This window comes from Hibiscus syriacus, unplaced genomic scaffold (assembly GCF_006381635.1).
Source record: "Hibiscus syriacus cultivar Baekdansim isolate YM2019G1 unplaced genomic scaffold, ASM638163v2 tig00116960_pilon, whole genome shotgun sequence".
NCBI lineage: Eukaryota > Viridiplantae > Streptophyta > Magnoliopsida > Malvales > Malvaceae > Hibiscus > Hibiscus syriacus.
Window position 1 is genome coordinate 1,126,244 of NW_024063486.1, and position 24,615 is coordinate 1,150,858.

Below are 24,615 nucleotides of genomic sequence, written 5' to 3' on the forward strand. Positions count from 1 at the left end.
CTTCAATCCGAGCAGTACTTACATTGGTGGCCAGTTGGGATTTGCATTTAGAGCAGATGGATGTTAAAACTGCTTTTTTGCATGGTGATTTAGAGGAGCAGATCTACATGCGGCAACCTGAAGGTTTCACTCAACCTGGAAACGAGCATTTAGTTTGCAGATTGAAGAAATCTTTGTACGGGTTGAAACAGTCTCCGAGACAATGGTATAAACGGTTTGACTCCTATATGATCAAGATTGGCTACAACCGATGTGAGTATGATTGTTGTGTCTATGTTAAGAGCCTTGATGATGGTTCTTTTATTTTTCTATTACTGTATGTTGATGATATGTTGATTGCTGCGAAGAACATGGATGATGTTATCAGTTTGAAAACTTTATTGAGTCAGGAATTTGGTATGAAAGATTTAGGTGCTGCAAAGAAAATTCTTGGAATGGAAATTTGTAGGGACAGAGACTAAAGGAGACTGTGACTATCTCAACGAGGTTATGTTGAAAAAATGCTAGAAAAGTTTGCGATGAGCAGCGCAAAACCAGTTAGCACTCCATTGGCGAACCACTTTAAGCTCTCATCAGAACAGTGCCCTAAGACAGATAAGGAAGCTGAAGATATGGCAAAGGTTCCGTATTCTAATGTTGTTGGCTGCTTGATGTATGCAATGGTATGTACTCGTCCTGATTTAGCTCATGCTGTTAGTCAAGTTTGTAAGTACATGTCTAAACCTGGTAAGCAACATTGGGAAGCAGTCAAGTGGATCTTTCGATACTTAAAGGGTACTGTGGGACATGGAATTATTTTTGGTAGTCAACGAGATAATCCTTTGGTTGTAGGATATGTGGATTCAGACTATGCAGGTGACTTGGATAATAGAAGATCTACGACAGGGTATGTTTTTACTCTTGGTGGAGGACCTATTTGTTGGAAGTCTACTGTTCAATCTGTAGTGGCACTATCTACAACTGAAGCTGAGTACATGGCAGCGGCTGAAGCTACAAAAGAAGCTTTATAGCTCATTGGTTTAGTGAAGGAGTTGGGTGTTCAGCAAGGTGGAGTTCAGCTGCTTTGCGACAATCAAAAGTGCTATTCACTTAGCTAAGAATCAGGTATATCGTGCTAGAACTAAGCACATTGATGTACATTTTCACAAGATTAGAGAGTTGGTTGCATCTGAAGAGATTTTGTTTCAGAAGGTACAAACTAATGAGAATGCCGCTGATATATTCACCAAGCCAGTTACGACAGACAAGTTCAAGCATTGCTTGGACTTGTTGAATGTTTCAAGTTGTTAAAGAACTAAGGTAACCCAACCCACATTGAATGTTTCCTAAGGGGCAGGATATTCGCCAAGGTGGAGATTTGTAAGGTATGGCTCATAAATATATCGGTAAAGAGGACAGGGGATGGAGCGGAGTGAGCGAAGTGAACATCAACTGTCCTTACAAAGAAAGTCTCGTAGAGGGGGTTACGATTATGTGGGTTGGGGGTGCGGGGGCTGTGCCCCCGCGGTACGGTACAGGGTTAATTTTATAATTATGTACCAGGGTTTTCTATTATAAATAGAGATGTAACCTAAACCTATGAGAATTGAATAAAATTTTCTAGCGCCTCCTAGGCACCGAGGACGTAAGCACATTACCGAACCTCGTTAAAATTCTTGTGTTCTTTCGTTTACTTTGCCCGATTTATCAACAAATTGTAAACTCGAACATATATTTAAATTATGATCCTTTCATTATTAAGAGCTCATTTTTTAAGATTCATTTTTAAGAGTTCATGAGTCGATTACGCGTAGGGAATTATGAGCACCCCACAACACCCAAACTTGGTACCTAAGCGATTATATGTTGTCTAAATATTGGAAATAGTAAACTCGAACGCATATATAAATTATGATCCTTTAATTCATTCAAATTTATTTTGAATTAAATGAAATTTGTTAGAAAAGATTTTTGACTTAGAAAGTAACTTGATTCAGTTGAATTTACTTTAAAAAGGATGTCCTTTTATTTTAAAAGATTAACGAAATTAAAACAACATTACCTTAAAATTTATTAAAATCAAAACATGATAACAAGTAATATATGTGACGGATGTAAAAATTTAAAAAGATTAGTATGTATTTATTTAATTATTTAAAAAAGTATTTAAAAATACATCTTTTTGTACTAACAATCCTAAAAAAATGTAATTCCCTTATAGTTGAAAGACTTTTTCATGGGTTATTCTCACAAAGAGATATTGTGTCTTGATTATTAATATATATAAATCGCCTAAAAAGTCTAATATATATATATACACACACGCTTATATATAGGATATATTTATAACGTGATGCAAGACCGATATATAATATTAACTAATTTGTACCTTTAATAAATATAAACTATACACTATATATATTTATAATATATATATATATATAATAACATAGAAAACAATGCCACAGGTTTCACATAGATGAGACACCCCTTTGCCGCTGCCAGTGGTGGCAGTTTTAGGCTGAAGAGGTCTCTCGTTTAAGAAAACAACTCTTGCGCTGTTTATCACATAAGTTTGGGGAAAAACGAGGATGGATCTATGTAAAAATGAAACTGTTGTTGTTCGTGGATAATATTTCGTCGGAGTTGCATTGGAAGAGCTTATGGCAGGTCTTCGATAGATATGGAGGTGTTAGCAGCAAGGTTTGCATTTGTTCGAGCGATTTCCTTGGAGGATGCATTGAGGATGATCGAGAGAGTAGGCGGTCAAATAATCAATAACTGTAGACTATCGGTAGGCTTCGCAAAACATATCAGAAGATCTCAGTGAGGTAATAAACATATACCGACAATGAAATGGGCTCCGAAAAAGGTTGAACATGTTCTAACTAATAGGAATAATGAAGCACCAAAAGCTCAAGAGAGTATCAAAAGAAAGAGGATCAATGGCCATATTGAGGAGAAAGACGTTTGGAAGTTGAGGAGGTGTCTTGAGGGTACCATGGCTTCGCTATGTAGCACAAGGAGTATCACGATGACATTGCAGGAGTGGGGCCTTGGAGAGATAATTCAAAGGATGGGCAGAACTCACCTGCTAACAATTGTAGAAGAAGATTTGTACTTATTCTTGGAAGACCTTCAGTGGTCATATTTAAAGCAAATCTTCGTTGAAATTAAACCTTGGTCTGAGACTTTGAACCAGGTCGAAAGTGCAACGTGGGCAGAATTTTCATGCATCCCACTACAGTGTTAGAATGGTATCACGCTGAAAAGGTTGGTAGCTCTTTGGGGTAATTTTAAGGCTTTCGGGTAAAATTTAGACCATAATTTGCATTGCGAGAAAGTCTCTATTCTAATTACAACCAAGCAGAGATATCGGATTAAGGATGTTGTGGAATTAGTGGTTGGGAATATGCATTTCGAGATTGGTGTATTTACGCTCGGTTTTGAGGACAAATCTGAAGTAGTTATGAAGGATAAAGACTCTAAATGTGATTCATCGGATAAGTTTTCCGACTAGAGGTCTTTTGGAGCGTCACCGGCGAAGCTTAAGAGCCAAGGCCAACCTATTAAAAAAGTGACATTGAATGAATCTGACCTTAGGAAGGAACTTATCGAGAGCAATTATGACATGAGAAAGGTGAATGGTAGCGTGTTCGAAGTGGAGAAAGTCTGGGTTATGAAGGATAATTGTCACATGCTTGAAAGTAAAAAAACTGATGAAGGGGCTAGGGATTTGGGCTGTAATACGATTATATTAATTCTGTTTGTGAGGTGGGCCTGGTAGAATCATGTAATCCATCAGGCTCTTCGGGGGACTTATGTCGAAAGAGTTTAGATTTGGGTTTCTCAAAGGACTGTGAAGTTGCAATTGGTTTGGGTATTGGTTTAAAAGAAAATAAACCGAATGAAAACCAATGACCAATGTTAAATTTGTGTGCTGCTAGTTTGAATGATAAGGTTAAAATTCAATCTGAAGTTAGAACAAACCCCGATCCAATTGAGAATGGTATTCACGCGAGTTTTAGCCAGGAGGAGAACGAATCGATTTTTCCCTGAGGTAGCCAAAGTGCGCAAGAGCAGAAAGAAAAAGAAACATGGATCTCTTCTAGAATTCCAGGACAGAGTCTTGTCGGCAACAGATATGAGAAAAAGAGATCAAGCAATCAAGAAAAACAATCTTAAGATGACTGATTTGGAGGCCTCGGAGGTGTACGGTAGATCGTCTATCTGACTCATATCTTAAAGCAAAGTGGCTATTGGCGGTTAAAGAGGCAGAGATAACCTTGAACTTGGGCTAGCAGCTAGGAATTCAAATTGTAGGAGATGAGCAAGAAGTAGTGTGGGAATTAGCATTATTAGAACAAAATTATGTTTAGTTGGCGGACATAAGGGGAGTGGGTTTGGTTGTAGTCGAAAGAGGGTGAAGGTCTTATCATGGTTCATGAGAGGGGAAGGGTAGTTGGGAAGGTTTTAGCACTTCTTGGTTTCTAATGGAGGGTTGAGTGGGTAAGTGGGCTGTTGTTTTTGTTTCTAGTGCTTTGATGGAAAGTGTTTCGGTTTTGGGGTTAAGTGGGGTTGTGAGGGAATTGGTGTTATTAGAGAAGGCCTGAGAAAGTGTTGGGTCACATAAGGGGTTCGGGGTAGGAGCGTAATAGTATAAGCATGAAGGTTCTTACATGGATTGTGTTAGTTTTATCGAGCGTTTTTGGTGTGGTACTGTTGAGTAGTGGAGTGTTAAGTGGATTGAGTTAAATAACGTTGCGAACCTATTTAGTTTTGCTTTTCTGTTCAACTCTTTGATATTCTGTAAAGCGTCCAACTGAGGTTGTTCATTGACAAACGGATTACTCTTAAGGTTATGATTTTCTCTTTAAGATGAGAGCTTTGGTGTGGTTGAAAGGATAAAGGATAACCTGTTGGTTAATGAGATCGTTTGGTAGGGTCTATCTTTCGAAAAGATGATAAAGTAACCTGGTGCGGAGTCCTTTGTCTGCTGGTGGTGTTTCCTTTCTTGTTGTCAGAGCGTCCAAGGCTGGATGTGGAGGGTATGACGGCGTTCTTCGTTTCGGCCTCCAGAGAAATCAATTCTTCAAGGCCTGTTCAGGATTCAAGAGCAGGCTCTGTTGAAATATTAGCTATTAAATCAGCGTTTGATGTGTTTGTTGAGGCTAGGTTCATATTATTGGTGTCGCTGACCGTGAAATCTTTTTCTCTTGTTTTAAATTGGATTTGTAAACCCTTTATATCGCCCTCGGAAGTGGTGGTGGTCTCTCGTAGATATTGACGAGCGGGTTAATCAGATTGAATCAGTGAACTTCAAGTATGTGTCGAGTTCTTGCAGGTCAATGGCAGATCGATTGACGCACGATGATCTGTCGAGGCAATAATTTATTAAAGGATGGTGGTAATCGTCTCAATTCAGCATTCCAGGTTGGGGGTTGAAGTTGTAGCTGTCTTTTGTGCCATTGCGTTCTGCTAAGGGAGTTGGATTGTCGGTCTGTTTGAAAGTGTAGTTTAATTGCTTCTTTGTAATGTTGTTTTGTCTTTGACATTTGATGCAGTTTTGTTTTAGTTATCTTGGTTGCATGTAATCTTTTCCCTCGATTAAGATTAGAGGGCTTTTAACGAAACATGTAACCAAGTAATAAATTAATGTTTTTCGAATAAAATTTATCTTGCCGATAAAAAATAATAATAAAATACCTAACAACCATTGCATATATCATGCATTTCATAATGACAAGCATTTACAACACAACTAGAGTTAAAAAAAAATTAATTAGAGATATAACTGCCACAAATTAAAACCCTAGCCGCTCTCTCCTCCCCCTCCTCCCTTTTTTTTTTTTATTTCTTTAGAGTTTATACCGTTTTCTATAAATCAGATCAATTTTTTCTCTTTCGATTTTGTTTAGTCGACAATGACATCGATTTTGATGTTGATTTTCGATCGTCGGTTCTCTTCTTTCTTTGTTTATTTTTTAATTTTTTTATACAAGAATAATTCTACTTTTGAGACATTTTGCTTTTGTGACATGTTTTTTTTGCCTTTATGATTATTTTTCTCTACTTTTATGATATGTTTCTCGTCTTTTTTCTTGTTCATTTGACCGTTCTTTTTATTTTATGTTTTCTCAAGGTTGGATTTGACAACGTCATGATTGATCAATATGATGTTTAATTATAATCATGTTGATCTTCCCTATTATGGATCCTCTGATTGAATCTAGATACGTGATTTTGCGTTCATGGATAGTTTCTCATGACACTCGGCTCTGATTTGCGATTCTCGGTTATCTTTCAATAGCATAATCTCCTTTTATGGTTCGTTTGCTGATGTTCATATCTATTTTTTGTTCGAGTCTTTTGGTTGGGTTTTTAACCTTTTCCATGTTCGATCTTCATATGATCTAAAGTGACTAGTTTCAATATTATTGGAAAATGACCAAATTATGCATTTAGTTTATGATGATAGTTGTAAACCCTTATTGTAATCTTGGATATTTTCACTTTTTAATAAGACTAGCTGCTTTTATTAAAAAAATGTAATTAGGACCAAAGTAAAGCACACATACGCACAAGCTAGGGACGATATTGAGTGAATGATGAAACACGAAACCAAATTAATAAAAAGGATATTCCTAATAGTGCTCACAAACAGAAAGATATGAATGGCCATAAATATAAAGGCCCTAATTCAAAAGCAAGGACTAAATTGAGCTTCATTCAAAACTAGAAGGGTTACATGCACAATAAGTCCATATAAAAAATGTAGGTTCAACTATGGATCAAACTCAACCCGATCGTGGGAGACAAAAGTAAAAAAATTAATGTTTTAGGCATTTTTTTCTCTTTAAAAAAAAATATTAACACATTTTCTCTTTCCTCTCTCTTCACTCCTAGGGAGAAAAAGAGAAATCGTCATGTCAGTTATCGTACGTCGACGCTGACGACGATAAAAAAGGCTCCAAAACGCTTATCTCAAGCCCTCTAAACCTTACACGACCACCAAACCATCTATAAATGTCTTTCTTATCTTAGATCAAAGATTTCGAAATAGTTACATTCTATCCTTCAAACGACAAGCAAAGGTGGTTGCGAAAAGGTAGTGTCTTTTGTTGGTTTTTGGCAAAAGTCCCACATTAGTTGTGTATAAGGAGGAGGGGAAATTCTTTTGTTATAAATAAAGCCCTCCTCCTCCTTAGTTAATAATCCCACAAATATAAGCCTTCTTCTATTTTAAAGGCTATTTGTATTCTTTCTCTCTTTGTAATATTCCTCTAGTGAAATATTTGGTGTTCTCTTTTATGTCTATTTAATAGCTATTGTCGGGTATAGTTGTTGTCAATTATTGTCCTATTAAAATTACTTGTCTTGGTAGTTCTGTCTAAGGGTAGTTCTGTCTAAGGAAAGTGGGTTTTAAGAGGGACCATTGTGACCCCTCCTCTTTCCTGGGAATCTACCTTGGGTGATTTTAGTACAATCGTTTTCACACTAGTCACCTAGATAATAGTTTTCAAGGTGAATATGTTATTGTGGAAATTAACCCGAATTTCACAACAATTGGTATCAGCGCTCTTGGTTTATTTTAGTATGCTCTGTGGTTGCGGCTTAGGCTGATCTTCCACATCAGAAAAATTTCCTTGGGATAATTGACATTCTGCATTGGCAGCTATTAAATAGAATTTGTAGCAGAAATGGCAGACGCTTCTTCATCTTCAATTTGGCAAGAAATGCTGTGACAATGTTAGATTTGCAGTGGAGATTTTTGATGGCACCGGTCATTTCGGCATGTGGCAAAGCGAGTTCTAGATGCCCTATTTCAGCAGGGTCTAGACATTGCTATTGAAGGAGAGAAACCAGATGATGTTGAGGAGAAGAATGGAAGAGGATCAATAGAATGGCATGTGGTACTATTCGATCGTGTCTTTCTAGAGAGCAGAAGTATCATTTTCTAAGGAAACTTCTGCAAGTAAATTGTGGAAGGCACTGGAGAGAAATTTTTGAAGAAAAGCGGTCAGAACAAACTCTACATGAAAAAGAGACTGTTCCGCTTCAACTATGTACCAGGTACCACTATGAATGATCACATTACTAGCTTTAATCAGCTGGTGACTAATCTGATGAATATGGACGTGACTTTGAAGACGAAGATCTGGCTCTGATGTTGATGGGATCACTTCCTGATGAGTTTGAGTATCTTGAAACTACTCTACTTCATGGGAAGGTTGATGTGTCCTCAGTGAAGTAACTGCTGCCTTGTATAGTTATGAATTGAGAAAGAAAGACAAACAAGAAAACACAAGTGTCGAAGCAGAAGCTCTTGTTGTTAGAGGCCGTTCCAAGAGTCGAATAAAGGAAGCAGAGGGAGATCGAAGTCAAAGTCCAGATTGAGCAAAGATGAATGTGCCTTTTGTCAAGAAAAAGGGCACTGGAAGAAAGATGTCCCAGGCTAAAGAATAAAGGCAAACCTGAAAGGGGAAGGCTGTCTCAGAATCAAATGTGGTTGAGTATGATGATGGATTCAGATTTCGCATTCGCTGCTACGCCATCAACCAGCTATTCCAGTTCATGGCTGTTAGATTCAGCTTGTAGCCACCATAATGACCCCCAATAGAGAATGGTTCTTTGATTTTAAAGAACTAAAAGGTGGAATTGTCTACACAGCAAATAATTCCCCTCTTGACACACTTGGGATTGGTTCAATTCGCTTGAGGAATCAGGATGGATCAATCAGAACCTTAACAGGTGTCCATCTGTGGGAACCTTAGAGTCAAAAGGTTTAGAAGTGAGGGCAAAAGATGGGATTATGAGGATTATCTCTGGTGTAGTGATAATGAAGGGAATCCGAAAAAAAAACAATGTATTACTTTCTGGGTAGTACAATTGTTGGGACAGCAGCAGTGGCAGCTTCTACTGATGACAGGAGTCGAAGCAACCAGGTTATGGCATATGCGCTTGGGGTATGTTGGTGAAAAATCATTGAAATTACTGATAGATCAAGGATTATTGAAGGGTGGGCGGGCTTGCAAATTAGCTTTTTGTGAGCATTGCATCAAAGGGAAGAAGACGAGGGTAAATTTGGAACAGCAATCCATGATACTAAAGGTATTTTGGATTATGTTCATTCAGATGTATGGGGGCCTTCCAAGACAACTTCATTGGGAGGAACACACTATTATGTCACCTTTGTTGATGATTTTTCCCGGAGAGTTTGGGTGTATCCAATGAAGACAAAGGATGAGGTGCTAGGATTTTTCCTTAAATGGAAAAAGATGATGGAGACTCAAAACAGGCAGAAAAATCAAACGTCTCCGTACAGACAATGGTGGAGAGTACAAAAATGATCCATTTCTGAAAGTCTGTGAAGAGGAAGGTATTGTTAGGCACTTCACTGTCAGAGGTACACCACAGGCTTTGGTCTATGCTTGTTACCTTGTCAACCGCTTACCATCGACTGCTATTGGTGGTAAACACCATTAGAGAAATGGTTTGGAGTACCTGCTACAGATTATGATTCCTTACATGTGTTTGGTTCCACTGCATACTACCATGTTAAGGAGTCAAAGCTGGATCTAAGAGCAAAGAAGGTGATTTTTATGGGATCACCTCTGGTGTGAAAGGCTATCGTCTTTGGTGTCCAGAAACAAGAAAATAATCTTCAGCAGGGATGTTACCTTTGAATCTACCATGTGAGAAAGGTGACTTCAGAAAAATTGGAGCAGACAGAGGGAACTCCCAAAAGGTGGAGTTTGAAGAAAGCAAATTTTTCCCAACCAGTAAAGAAATGATGTTGACTCCCTATGGTAGAAGAGTCAGATGAAGAAGAGGTTCAACCCAAGAACCTCCACAGCAACATGAATCATTGCACTCAGAAAGGGAAAGAGGACCATTAGACAACCTGCTCGTTATGCTGATATGGTCTCTTTGCATCACCAATTGCAATTGATGACGTTCCTGCCACTTTTAATGAAGCAGTTCAAGTTCAGAACATAAAATAGGATTTCCATGAATGAAGAAATGCAATCCCTTCAAAAGAATCAGACGTGGAAACTAGCTAGTCTTCCGAAGGGAAAGAAGGCAATTGGGTGCAAGTGGGTATATGCAAAGAAAGATGGATTTCCTGACAAGAATAACATCCGCTACAAGCAGATTGGTGGCTAAAGGCTACGCTCAAACGGAGGGAGTGATTAAATGAAGTATTTTCTCCAGTTGTAAAACATTCCTCCATCAGAATTTTGTTGGCTTTGGTAGCGCAGTTGGATTTGGAACTAGTTCAGATGGATGTAAAACTGCATTTTTACATGGAGACTTGGATGAGGAAATCTATGACAGCCAGATGGATTCAAAGTTGCTGAAAAAGAAGAGATGGTGTGCAAATTAGAAAATCGTTGTACGGATTGAAGCAATCTCCAAGGCAGTGGTACAAGCGATTTGACAAGTTTATGATAGGGCAGAAGTACACAAAAGCAAATATGATCATGTGTATCTACGCGAGCTAGAACGGATCCATATATATCTTCTTCTTTATGTTGATGATATGCTGATAGCTTCCAGGAGTCAGACAAAATTGCGAAACTAAAGACTCAATTGAACAGGGAGTTTGAGATGAAGGATCTTGGTGAAGCGAAGAAGATTCTAGGCATGAAGATATCAAGGGATAAGAAATTGGGAGGCTTTGTTGTCTCAGAAGAATATCTGAGGAAGGTACTAAAATGTTTTGGCATAAATGAGATGTCAAAACCAGTTAGTACACCTCTTGCTCCTCATTTCAAGCTCGGTGCATCCATGTCACTTAAGGATGATGCAGAACGGAATACAGTCAAAGGTTGCGTATGCAGTGCTGTTGGTAGCTTGATGTATGCAATGGTGTACGAGACCCGATATTTCACAGGTAATTGGGGTTGTGAGCAGGTATATGCATGATCCTGGAAAGGATTGGCAAGCTGTGAAATGGATTCTGCGGTATATTCGAACACCGTAGATGTTGGTTTGGTCTTTCAGCAGACAAACAAGATGGTCAGTGTGTAGTTGGGTATTGTGATTCAGACTATCAGGTGATTTGGACAAGCGTCGATCAACTACTGGTTATGTGTGTACATTTGCAAAGGCACCAGTCAGTTGGAAGTCCACCTTACAGTCACAGTGGCTTTGTCTACTACAGAGACAGAGTATATGGCAGTACAGAGGCTGTGAAGGAGGCCAATTTGGCTTCAAGGGTTGCTTGGTGAATTGGGAATGGAACAAAAGCACATCAAAGTGCCTGTGACAGTCAAGTGCTATTCATTTAGCAAAGAACCAGTTTACCATGCAAGGACGAAGCACATCGATTCGATATCACTTTGTACGAGAGATTCTAGAAGAAGGTGGAGTCATAATCCAGAAGATTCTGACCACTGAGAATCCTGTTGTATGTTGAAAAAGTGGTAACTGCGGCGGTCAAGTTTAAACATTGTTTAGATTTGGTCAATATTGTTACAATTAAAAGATTGTTTTTTTAGAGATGTGTGTGGAATTTGCCAAGGTGGAGATTTGTTGGTTTTTGGCAAAAGTCCCACATTGGTTGTGTATAAGGAGGAGGGGAAATTCTTTTGTTATAAATAAATCCCTCCTCCTCCTTAGTTAATAATCCCACAAATATAAGCCTTCTTCTATTTTAAAGGCTATTTGTATTCTTTCTCTCTTTGTAATATTTCCTCTATTAGTGAAATATTTTGGTGTTCTCTTTTATGTATATTTAATAGCTATTGTCGGGTATAGTTGTTGTCAATTATTGTCCTATTAAAATTACTTGTCTTGGTAGTTCTGTCTAAGGAAAGTGGGTTTTAAGAGGGACCATTGTGACCCCTCCTCTTTTCTGGGAATCTACCTTGGGGTGATTTTTAGTACAATCGTTTTCACACTAGTCACCTAGATAATAGTTTTCAAGGTGAATCTGTTATTGGTGGAAATTAACCCGAATTTCACAACATCTTTCATCTCTTTCTTATGTTTTTTCTTTGCATTTTTTGTTTCTTGGGTTGCTCTCTTTTCGATTTTTTTGTTCGAATACCTTGGATATTTTATTTGAATCACCCCCAAGTTCTTTTTTGTTCTCTTTTTTCGTTGTGAGATCCCCCTTTCTTCAATGTTTATAGGTTATATCGAGGATGAGTGAGACATGGTGATGACAAACATCAGAGTGTTTAGCGTTAGCTGCAGGGGTAACATGCATAGGAGCATGGGTGGTTGGTCTCCAGGCATTTCATCCGTCGATGTGTACAATAAGGCGCAGTTGATCTGGGCATTAAATGCCCCAAATATTAAGGGATTAATCTCGTTTGTTGAGATCGGCTCAAAAGCTTTATGACAGCTTGAAGACTCAATGATCGGCAACTGAAGACCTTGGTGGCGAAGGCTTGGAGTCAAGGGTAGACGACGGTGGCTGTTGTGATCTCTTGGGTGACTGACGGTTAACCCTAAAATTTGGGTTAGGGTTAGCAACCGAGGGTTAAGGTTATGAGCTTAGTGGGCTTAGGGTTAAGTTAGAGTTGATGTGTTTGAGCTTGGATTTGATTTAGTTTGTAACCATGCTTGTAAAGTTGTAAAGTGTATATGAACTTGGTAGACATTTGGTTTTACTTATAAACGTACTTAAGTTTATTTATGGTGGTTATCTATAATAATAATAATAATAATAATAATAATAATATAATACTCTTATTATAATTTGGATGGGACAAATGAAAATAGGTGATTACACCACTGAAAGTAGGAATGGGCATTAGTCGGTTCAGGTTGGATTTTCGATCCACCCGATCCGACCCAGAAAAATTAACTCCTCCACCTAAAATCTGATCTGACCCGCAATAAAAAAATTTCACCCTATTCGAACCCGATCTGATTCATAAATGAGACACCTGACCCAACCTGATTTATTTTTTAATTATTTTTTATTCAAAAAAAATAAAATAAATAAATAAATAAAAATTGAAAACACAAATCTAACAAAAATGAACGAGTTCAAATACAAGATAAATAAAGTACAAGTTCATAAATAAAATTACAAGTCCATAATATAATTTAATAATTTAAAGTTCTATAAAATGAGACATAAACATAAACATCCGATGAAAAAAATCCTCCATTATAACCAGCTTCGCATTCCTCTACCTTAGCTAACCACTCAAATCCGATAAAATAAATTTATACATCATTATATAAAAACAAGATTATAATAAAAGCAATCAATATAAAATTATTAATAACGGTTATCTCATCTTGCTCGATTTCATCATCTTCGTAAAGATTTGCTTCATTTGAATTTGATACTAAAACATGAATGAAAATAAACTCTAATAAATAATAATAATTAAACATATAAATCAAAAGTAATGAAAATTACTCGATAAGTCTATTAAGTCAAAAGTAAAATATGTACCTTTTTGGATCCATAACTAATTTTGACAACATGCAAAGCTTTTATAGTTGATGGATAAAGTCTATTATGTTGTGCATTCACCAAGCTCCCTCTAGTACTAAAAGTATACTCCGAAGCAACAATAGAAACTGAAATAGTATAAATATATCTAGCGATAGTTTGCGATATAGGAAATTGTGACGTGATTGTTTTTCGCCAAGTCAATATATCAAAGTCCGACGTCTTAGGAATAACATCCACTTCCAAGTATCAATCTAACTCATATTTGACTTTTAATTTCTTTTGGGTTTTTTTTTTCTTGAAACATAAGCATCAAAATCACCTGGGCCTCCCAAATCAACTGGAACATTATCTAAAGATGCACCGTTGAAGGATTGAGGTTCATTCTTTGAGGACATCATTATTTCTTGATATTGTGACCAAATTATGACATAGTTACATAATTCTTTAAACTTCATATTCGAAAGTAACCCCATAAATTTTCTCAAAGTAATATTCTAACAAAGTTGTTTTGTACCTTGGGTTTAAAAGTGTGGCAACACCCATAATACCATTCATATCACTCTAATATTTCTCAAAATTTTCCAACATACATTTTGCAATTCTTGAAATAGTGATATTACTATGTGGAACCCATTCATTCAATGCCACCCTAATCCTATAAATACTAGGAAAATAATGATTCATCGTCGTATATTTTATACCTAAGAAGCCTTCGATAATCTCATAAAATATCTTAAATTTATAAAAATTTATCGATGTAGAAGTCCAATCATCACTGGTTGGCAAGTACTTGTACAAGGATCAATGTATAATTACATACATCGAGGAAAAGCATCCTTGTAAAACAAATTTGTTTGGAGTATCAAAAAAGTGGAATTCCACAGTGTTTTAACATTAGCACATAACTTTTTTGTTGTTGAAATACGTAATTGGCGTGCCACCTCTTCAAATTTCTCACTTTTTTGTAACAACACTCCAAAAAAGAACACTGTGACAAATCCTTTTTTTACTATCTTCAATCCCATTTAATCAATCTTTAACAATTAAATGCAATATGTGTGCACAACAATACATGTGAAAAAAGGTTTTATTAACCAATAGAGTATCACCTCTCAATCTATCAACTAAGAACTTAATGATGTCATCATTCACACTACAATCAACTGTAATAAATGTAAGTTTTCTATAAATATTCCAACCTAGGAAACATTTTATCAAACTAGAAGCAATGACATCAATGGTATGTGAGGTTGTCACATATTCGAACCTAATTAAACAATAACTAAAATGTATACGTTTTGAAACATATTTAAATGTAAATAATTAATAAATATATCTTTAAAAATGTACTGTATGATACGCTTTTGAAAAACTTAAGTTTTATCAATGTAATGAGCAATAACAACCATGTAACCTTTGTTTTGATGATATGAAGTCCACATATAAGTTGTTATGACAATTCATCCATCATAAGCCTCCAACTTGGATAATACACTTGCCTTCTCATCTTCGAACATACCCAAAATATCACGTTTTACAGTCTTGTGAGAAGGCATTTCAAACATAGGGAGTAGACTAAAACAATACCTTTTGAACTATGCATGATTCATCGTTGATAAAAGATATTCATTCATGATTATCATCTTGAAAAGTTATTTCCTTATCACATCTTGATTAAATGAGAAAGCCTTTAATTTTCCATCCGACTTTTTTTTATTAGTCACTAGGACTTGTTATCGAATGTCCACTTAAACTCGCTTGTTGCACCGTTTCAAATGATCACACAAGTGGCTTTTCTCATTCTTAAATTCACCATTGAGTTTCTTTTTGCAATGATTACATGTTGTCTTCCACTCATTGTTAATCTTTTTTTTTTTTAAGTGCTCCCATACCTCATATTTTAACTTTCATGAGGTGCATTTACTTTAAGGAGAGTTAAAAATAGGAGATGATGACGAAACAAAATTCTCTTTCACATTAGTCATCTTCCTGTAAAGTCATTCAAAAATAATATTCAATGCAAAATGACAAATATCAATTTATATCTCAACAAACAAATGAAAATCATGCAAGAAAAAATAATCCATGGTACAGCAGTATTGTGGTATAATAATATCGTTGTTTGAATATTGATGACCATTATATTCATTTTCATCATTTATTTAACAAACTTTCTATTTTTGAAAATTATGAACGCTCAAATTTATATATCAAAGATCCATTATCATTGCACCATACCTATTATTACTTTGCTCATGCAACTGAGAAACAATGGCTTCAACAAATGTATTCAAATCACAATACTGCTCTACCATTAAAATTATAAACAATACTGTAAATTATGAACACTCAAATCTTAACTAATTTTCTATTTTGGATCGTCTTTAAAAACCTTACAAGGGGTTGGGTAAAAACTTCTTTCTATTCTATTGCTACAAATTTCACACATACAATAACTAAAACACTACTGATTTTTGATGAAATTGAAACCTAATAAGGGATTGAATAAAAACATAGTTTTTACATATACAAAATCAGCGAAAAGTAAAAAACTACAAGAAGAAATATTTACCTTATTGAAAAATAAGGTTCTTCTATTGTTGGGTGTTGTCATTGTTTATTATAGAGCACCTATTGTGGGAAGAAAAATGGAAAAGGATGGAAATCATGAAGGCATAAATTGAAGAAGAAGAAGAGTCATGGTTTTAGTATGTGATGGCTAAGGATGAATTGAAACTTTGAAGAGTGGAATTCGGAGGGAATTTGTGTACGAAAATGAAAAAACATAGGGTTATAAACTTCCAGTAGCTCAGTTCGTCGAGCTACTCTACACATAAAGAATGGAAAGTGAAACTAAAGAAGGGAAAATACCATTTTAATTTTAAAATATCGAGTCAAGTTGGGTAGGGTTATTTTAACCTTAAACCCGACTTCAACCCAAACTTGAACCTTTCATATATAAAATCTGGCCCGACCCGACCTCAACTTATTTTTTAAATTCGATCTTATCGGTTTAGGTTTGGGTCCTATGTCAATCCCTAATTGAAAGAGGACCGAAAATCACAAATCAGATACGAACGACGTGAGAATCTCTACATAATCGCATATCTACCGCATAGATAGACGAACAATGTGCCATATGACAAAGAAAACGTGTCACAAGAACAGAGTTAAAACATGTCAAAAATGATATAAGAGCATCCACAAAATATATGAAAAGTAAAAAATTATTAAAAATGAGAAAAAAACTGAATAAAAATAACAAATCAAAACAGAATATGAGAAAACAATAATAAAGATGAACGGTCCACGACCAACATCAATACTAAAGTTGTCATCGACAAAATCAAAAAATAAACGAGAGGCTTGCAATATATAGAAAAAAACTAAGGGACTGTTTGTTTAATTTTGAATGGAACCATTCAGTGCTGTTTTCAAACGAACAGCTGCCAAAAAGTCCAAAGTCATAGAGTAAAAAGTCAAAAAAAAAAACTAAAAAACATAAAAATCAAAAGAGAAAAAGAGAAAAAGAGAAAAATCAAAATAGGAAAAAAAACCCCGACTATCACATCGTTTGCCTCAACAGAATATCAAAGAGAGGAACCAACAAAGAAATCTCAGTAGCTTGATCGAGCTTAGCACTACTAAAACGAGGAACCAGCCGCCAAAGTATAAGGGGGTCCAACCATCGTCTGTATTCATCAATCTGTATGAGAACCCGCGGAGGAGCCTCCTCAGCCCAGAACTTATCATCGTCGCCGATCGAGAGATCTGCAGCAAGCGGATGGGTTGCTTTGTTCGCTAATTGTGGAGCAAATCGGAAATTCCAAGCATGCAAAGAGAGAGAGTTTTAAGCTTTGACTCCCAAGTGAAGGAGCTGGTGTCCGATCCGTCGAAAGCTGGAGAGGATACTTTAGAAATCACTTTCCTTGCATCTCCTTCAAAAATGACCCGTGTGAAACCCAAGTCAACGGCAAACTCAATCGCATGTCCAATCGCTTGAGCCTCCACCTCAAATGCAGAGGTGACGCCTTCAGCCCTTCTTTTGCATGCCCCTTACACAAAACTATCATGATCTCTCAGGACAATTGCTTACCATGAAATGTTCCTTGCTTGTATGTACCAAGCATCGAAGTTTTCTTTGACAAACGACTCGGGTGGAGGGAACCAGCGAGCATGAATTGCAGAAGGGACAGACAACAAACGTGAGGTGGCAGACTCATATTGAACGTAGAAAGCTTGATGAAGGTACAAAAGACCTCCATGCTAGTCCTTTTTCCCTCATGATGCAATTTGTTTCGAGCGAACCAAAGAGCCCATATCACACATTATTTCACCATGCTTTGTGGAATAATTGTAGATACACAATATGTAGAAACCCATTTTCGTCAGTCATTAAATGTTTTTATTTCAGTATTTATATTATTATATAGTTTATAATATATATAAAATAATTTCAAAAAATGTATATAATATATGGTTTTTGAAAATATATATAATTTTTGAAAATATATATATAGTTTTGAAAACATATAATATATATAGCTTTTGAAAATATTTTTTAAAAAAGAAAACATATATAATATATATAATTTTTGAAAATATATTATAGTTTTTGAAAACATAATTTTTGAAAATAATATATGTTATATAGTTTTTTTATATATTATTATTTATTATTTTAATTTTTTTTCATGCCCAATTCGGGTCCAGAAGGAGTCTAATAGTCCAAATCCATAGCCCATCGGGTAGCCTGACCCAACAAACCCTGTGGGAATCCAGCATAGGAAGAAAGGGCCTGACCCAACTCAAAGCACTAGGGTTTCATAAACCTTAAAATAACATAGGCATCGCACGAGGGAGACCAAACAGTTGGCAGTGGCTCGCGTGGAGGCCACACACCAGCAAGTTTACCCAGACCGAAAATTAGGGAGCAAATCGGAGGAAATCTACCCCGTTGCTCAACAATCAACGTCGAAAAATTGACCATAAACAAATGTGCAGCAACGAACCAAAAATCCCACAAAAATCAGGACTGAACCATCACCGATTTAGAGGGAAAACAACCCCGACGAGGGCCTATATATACTTACAAGCTCATCGAAGAAAGACATAAGAGAAATCATAGCAACCACACAGAAAAACAAATCGAAGAGCACACCCGAAAACAATAACCTATATACAAAAACTCAAGCCAAAGGAAAGAGCAAAAGCATTCGAAATCAAAAACAAAAATCAAAGCTTAAAGCTTTGTTTCATCGAAGGTCATCAGGAATGCGTAGAAGCCTCATCGAAGGAGGAACAGTTGCCGTGAAAACGAAGGGACTTCATCGGAAAAAGGTAAAAAACTGAAACTTCGTGTTTAGATCTACATCGGAGGGGGTGTTTCTAGAGTGTTTGGGCCTCGGTTTTAGGTTCACGGGGTCAAGGGGAAATTTTGGGTAAGCTTTAGGTTTTTCGGCCACCGGAGGCGGTGGCCGGAGCAGTGGTCGGCGTGGCGGGGCTTCGTCGGAGTGATGTTCGGCCATAGGCCGGTTGAGAGAGTTTAGAGAGAAGGGAGAACTTTTGATTTTGGGAGAAATGAGTGAAATGCTATTTTTTGGGATGGCTATTTATAAGGAGGACCTTTGTGTAAATATGAAATTCTTAAATTATTTTCGCAGTCCCTACAGTTTTGATGCATAATTCATTTTGGTCACCTGTTGTAAATTTTCCCTTGAATTTCAAATTTATTCAATTTAATCTCTATTTATATTTTTTATATTTATGCAATTTGACCCCTAACTTTTTATTTTCTTCTTGCATTCTTTAATTAATTCTGATTTGATCATCATTTTTTAATTCTTTTCAATTTGGTCCTTTTAATTCAAATTTTCTTTTAATTCTTTATTTTATTTATTTTATTTTTTATATTTAACATTAATTTGATTTATATTTTTTAGGTTAATTTAAATCCTTCAATGGTAAGTAATTTGGATTGAATTTTTAAATTTTAATTTAACTTTTAATTTTCGCCGTTAAGACAACCGATAAATTAAATTGGTACTGAAAGGGTAGTACAGGGGTGTTAATCCTTCTCTGACCATAATCGACTCCCGAATCCGATTCAATTCTAGCAAAAATGGTAAATTAAGATATCCGATCAACCTAATTTTAAATGATCGATGACGGCTCCATTACATCTAAATTAAGTCGAAACCCTATTCTGGGCCTACCCGAAGGACGGTTACGACAGCTTGGCGACTTCGTTGCTGACAGGTAAGTGAGTCAGGCCAAAATTAATTTCCGATTTTCTTCTTACGCAAAAATTGTAAGTTTAAATTATAATTTATCTTTTCGATCTTTATTATTTACCTTTGATTATTTTTTCCAAATAAATAGTTGTACTAATGTTTTTTTAAATGATTTCAGCTTTTCAAAAAATTCATCTCAGGCTCTATACCGGAGCTCCAAACCTTTTCTTCAGTGGAGGTGAAAGTGACGCTTTCGTCGGAATTTATGTTTCGTATAGGCATAGCCTTCGGGATTCATATACCTTATGTCTTCGTGTGAATTTATTCTCCGTACACACATAAGGGAATATGTCCTCTCGAGTTTAACTTGGTCCACGTAAGCTTGTAATGGGCTTAGGACTGAGGGTCTAGCAAGCTCAAGGGGGCACCAGCAAGGAAAACTAGGGTACCTTTTTTTTAGAACCTAAACTGGGATGTTGCAAGGAATCAGAGCCCACCCCAAAACTCATTTCAAAACCTAGGATGTTTGATTTATTTATTGCTTAATTTTCTATTCAAAGCATGCAAATTAGAAATATATACGATTAGGATTTATTCAAGAAAATAATATGCAGGATAAAGATCATGTCCTGGTAGGAATAAAAGCATGTGGGGTAGGATTTGTTTTATTTTTTTAATTATTATTTATATTTTACTAACTTATTTCCTTCTTTTTTGTCTTATTTTTTTATTCTTCTTATCATTTGTATCATTTAAAGAGGCGTTGATCTACAATATTGTTCGTTAAAACCCTCATAGTTGGCATTAATGGACAAAGGGTTTATAATGCAAAAGGTCAAGAATACAGAAGTACGACTATGGTCAGAAAGGACTTAGAATGAAAAAGGGGATAATCTGCAAGACAACCATGTGTCAGATATGGCTGGCTACGCTTCCATCAGCCTCAAACAGAATGATACCCAGTAGTTGCGGAATATTTAGGACAGTTGGAAAACTGACAGAAAACAAAAGTTTTGCTAACAGTACGGTGATGTTGCACACTTATTGTATGCCAAGATAGACGAACCTTTAGTTCGAGCTCTGGTTTAATTTTGGAATCCGAGATATAGCAGCTTTGCATTCAATCAAGAAGACATGGTGCCCACAATTGAAGAGTACACTACCCTATTACGCTGCAAAGGAATCAGAATGAAACAGGCCTTCGTCAAATACATCAAGAGTCAGCCTTCCAAAAATGGGTTGGCAAAAGTTACAGAGGTCAATGAAAATTGGGTAATTGATTGAATTCAACGAACATGAAACACGAGAAAGATAGCAAAATTATAGCCGAATTAGAGAGCATTGTGGACAAATTCAAGGAGTAGGCAAATGAACTCCAAATAGTTCCTTTTGATGGAGGGCTCCAATGGCATTTTCATTGGGAAAAGGCTCAGCAAAAGGTAAAAGCTAGAAATGCAATCATTCAGGACTTCCTAGAGAAGGTACAGAAAGTGGCACGCTACTTGTATGGTTTGGCAAGAGAAGCTGCGGTGGTTCGACAAGGTATTCAGCCAATGACAGAAGAAGCAAGAATACTTGTCAACATATTAGAAGCCTTTCGGAGTCTAGGGGATCTAGCTAGAATGTACCTTTGAATTATGTTTTGGTCTCTTAGAAGTAACACTCTTGTCCCAATAAATACTACTTATAATAACATACACATTTTGGATCAATGCCTTGGAAATTTCATGCATCATGCATTTTTGCATATTCTTTTCATTTTTTCTTTCTTTAAATTCAAATTAACTAACAAAAGGCGTCTCATAAAAAAAGAACAAACACTGAACGTACCATCTCAAGTATTGGACACACCTTATCCGCACAATATCGGTTCAAAGAAAAGTAAAATGGAACATAAGATCGCACAACTTGAAGAAAACATGCTAAGGTTACAGAAGGAACTGGAAGAGAAAATAAGTCAAAATCAACAAAATACCTTGGATTCCATAACAAAATACCTTGGATTCCATCACTAGGAACCAAAAGTCTTTAGTTGACCACATTGTTGCAAGACTGTCTGGCCTAAATCAAATGAATGTTCCTGGGGAAAGTTCATCTGAAGGGGTGGTTATACCACCTACTATGCAGTAAGTTATTTCACCTTAAATCTTACCAGGACTTCAAGGAGACTCATCTACTATAAAAGCTCATGCTTCATCTGCTGCAAAAGCACAAACTTCTGTAACAAATCCTCAACACAATCTGGATGATTATCACATTCCAGATTTTTGATGAAGAGGATAAAGCAAAGAAGATGGAGGAGAAAATTAAGTTATTAGAATATCAAATGAAGATCGTTAAGGGAGAAGATAATTATTACGGAGTTGATGCTATGGAGCTAAGCTTAGTCCCAAATCTAATTCTTCCTCCTAAATTCAAAGTCCCGAATTTTGAGAAATATGATGGGAACAGTTGCCCTTCAGCTCACATTACCATGTTCTGTCTAAAGATGACAGGATCTGTCGGGAATAACCAGCTCCTGATTCACTGTTTCCAGGAGAGTCTGGCAGGTTCAGCCATCCGATGGTATAATTAGCCAAACCATTCACACATCAGGATATGAAAAGATCTCGTTAATTTGTTCTTGGATAAATACAAGCAGGTAACTGTATTCAGACCAGATCGTGTCATGCTACAAAATATAGAGAAATTGATGTGCAGGTTTATCCACATTTGGTTGAAAAAGAAACAAGGAAGCTCTTCGTAAATACACTAAAGGCTCCTTTCTTAGGGCATCTGGTTATAATTATATCCGAATTTTTTTTGATTTGATGATTGCCAGAGATATGGTGGAAACGGTCATTAAGCAAAGAAAGACAGAAAGATGCAGGTCAAGTAAAAGACCTCCCATGAAGAAGAGAGAATGAGAAATAAATGGCATCAGCGATTTTAGTACCAGCAAAACGTTATAATCTCTAAATCAAAACCAACTGCAGCTGTACCTTCAGGTACTTCTAGACAAGATTCGAGGGAACCAATGAGAGAAAGAGGAAATGATCACTTTGATCCTATTCCCATGACATATAAAGAGCTTTTTCAACAACTTTTTGATACACATGTGGTATCACTATATCCAAAGGAACCTCTAAAGCACCCATACCCCAGGTGGTATGATGAAAATGTACATTGTGAATATCATGGCGGTGTTTCAGGGCATGCTATTGACAATTGCCTCGCCTTGAAGAGGATTGTCCAAATAATGCACAACATGAGCTGGATTTATTTCAACAATTCAAAATTGCCCAACATTGCTCAAAACCTCTACCTAATCACCAAGAAAATGGGGTAAATGCAATCACCGAGGAAAAGGGTAAGAAGGTCAAAACCAGAGTTTCCGAAATGAAGACACCTCTAGCTTGGACATGGAGGTGAATGATAAATGCGGATTTTCTTGCACCGCATCCTAGCACATCAGATTGCAAAGGTGGCATTTATTGTTGTTATGACAATGAGGATGGACATGATGTATAAGAATGTATCAAATTTAGAGCCTTGATCCAACTAACGATGGACAGAAAAGAGCTAAAATTTTACGATAAAAGTAATGACACTCCTGAAGCAGATGTTTGTGCAACTGGAGATACATATGAAAGTGAATGTCGCAATCGAGGAACGGGGTATCTTGGGACGAGATAAGAGTAGATCATCACTATTACCATAAATTTGTGTTGCCTATGAAATAATGTCTTGTTTGAATTTATCTTTTATATGCTTGAACATTTTTTTAAATGACATTTCTTTGAGTAATAGAGCATTGTTTGAAATTCAGTGAATATCAAGTATAATGAAAAGCATATTTTAAGAGGTTGTAGCCTTTTGACATATGTCGATATCAAATTCCTAAAAAACAAGATCCATATTCTTTACCCGAAAAAAGAAAAATGTTTTCTTACGCATACAAGTATGGAAGTAGACAAGATGAGATATCTCTGATGCATGATATTGCAAGACCATTTAGTTTGCATTTCTGTTAAAAATGTTCCATGACGATAACAATTTTCACAAATGAAATTATGGAATAGATAAATTTGGCTTAGATCAATTTCTTAGGAGTTAAGCTCTAAATATTAAATTTTCTGATTTTCACTGACACTCAGACTATAACAGATTCTTCCCTGACAAACTTAGAAAATCTCAAAATCGAAGAATTAATGTGATATTAATGAATGATAATTTTAACAATGCTGGGGGCACTCTGCTGAAAGTAGTAGGTTGTTAATCTTCAGAGGTAATGTCTGAAGTAGCCATGAAGGTAATATCCGAGTTTTATTAAGTAAGTTTAGTTTGAGTTTGTCAAGTCAAAGACTTTCTGACACTTGAATCCTTTAATTAATAGTATTCTGCTAAAGTAATGACCAATATTAATTTCCCTAACTTTATGAATATGAGTACATTCAGATCATGACACCAGTCTCTATGTGTCGAGATGAATCTCCCAGTAAAATCTAAAGCGATAACTCCAAGTTTAACAAAGTATAATTTAAAGAAAGGTGACAAGGCCTGAAATAAACATGGATTTGAAATTAAATTTTGATGAAAGGTGGATTAAGGGAGTCAGTAAACATCAATTATAGTTGACTACACAAAAACACTCAGGGGTTTTGTTTTTAGTTCAATATTTCTGAGCTATATCTTCTTAAGGAGTCTACGAAACTTGAACAAATGGAAGAATCCTGATAACTTAAATAGAAATGCTCTCTAAAGAGCCTTGTAGTGGAGTGCACCAGTTGCGCTATTTTGTTCACATCCTATTTCAAAATCATGAAAATCAAAACCAAATTGCATTGTCTTCCCATATCACCCTTGGATCTTGACACTTGTCAAAGGACTATAATTTTTTAAAACAACTTGTGTGATTCATTTATTTGATATTCAGTGAACTGATACTTTGTTTCAATTGCTCTGACATCATTTTTTTATACCAAACCTTTTTTTTTA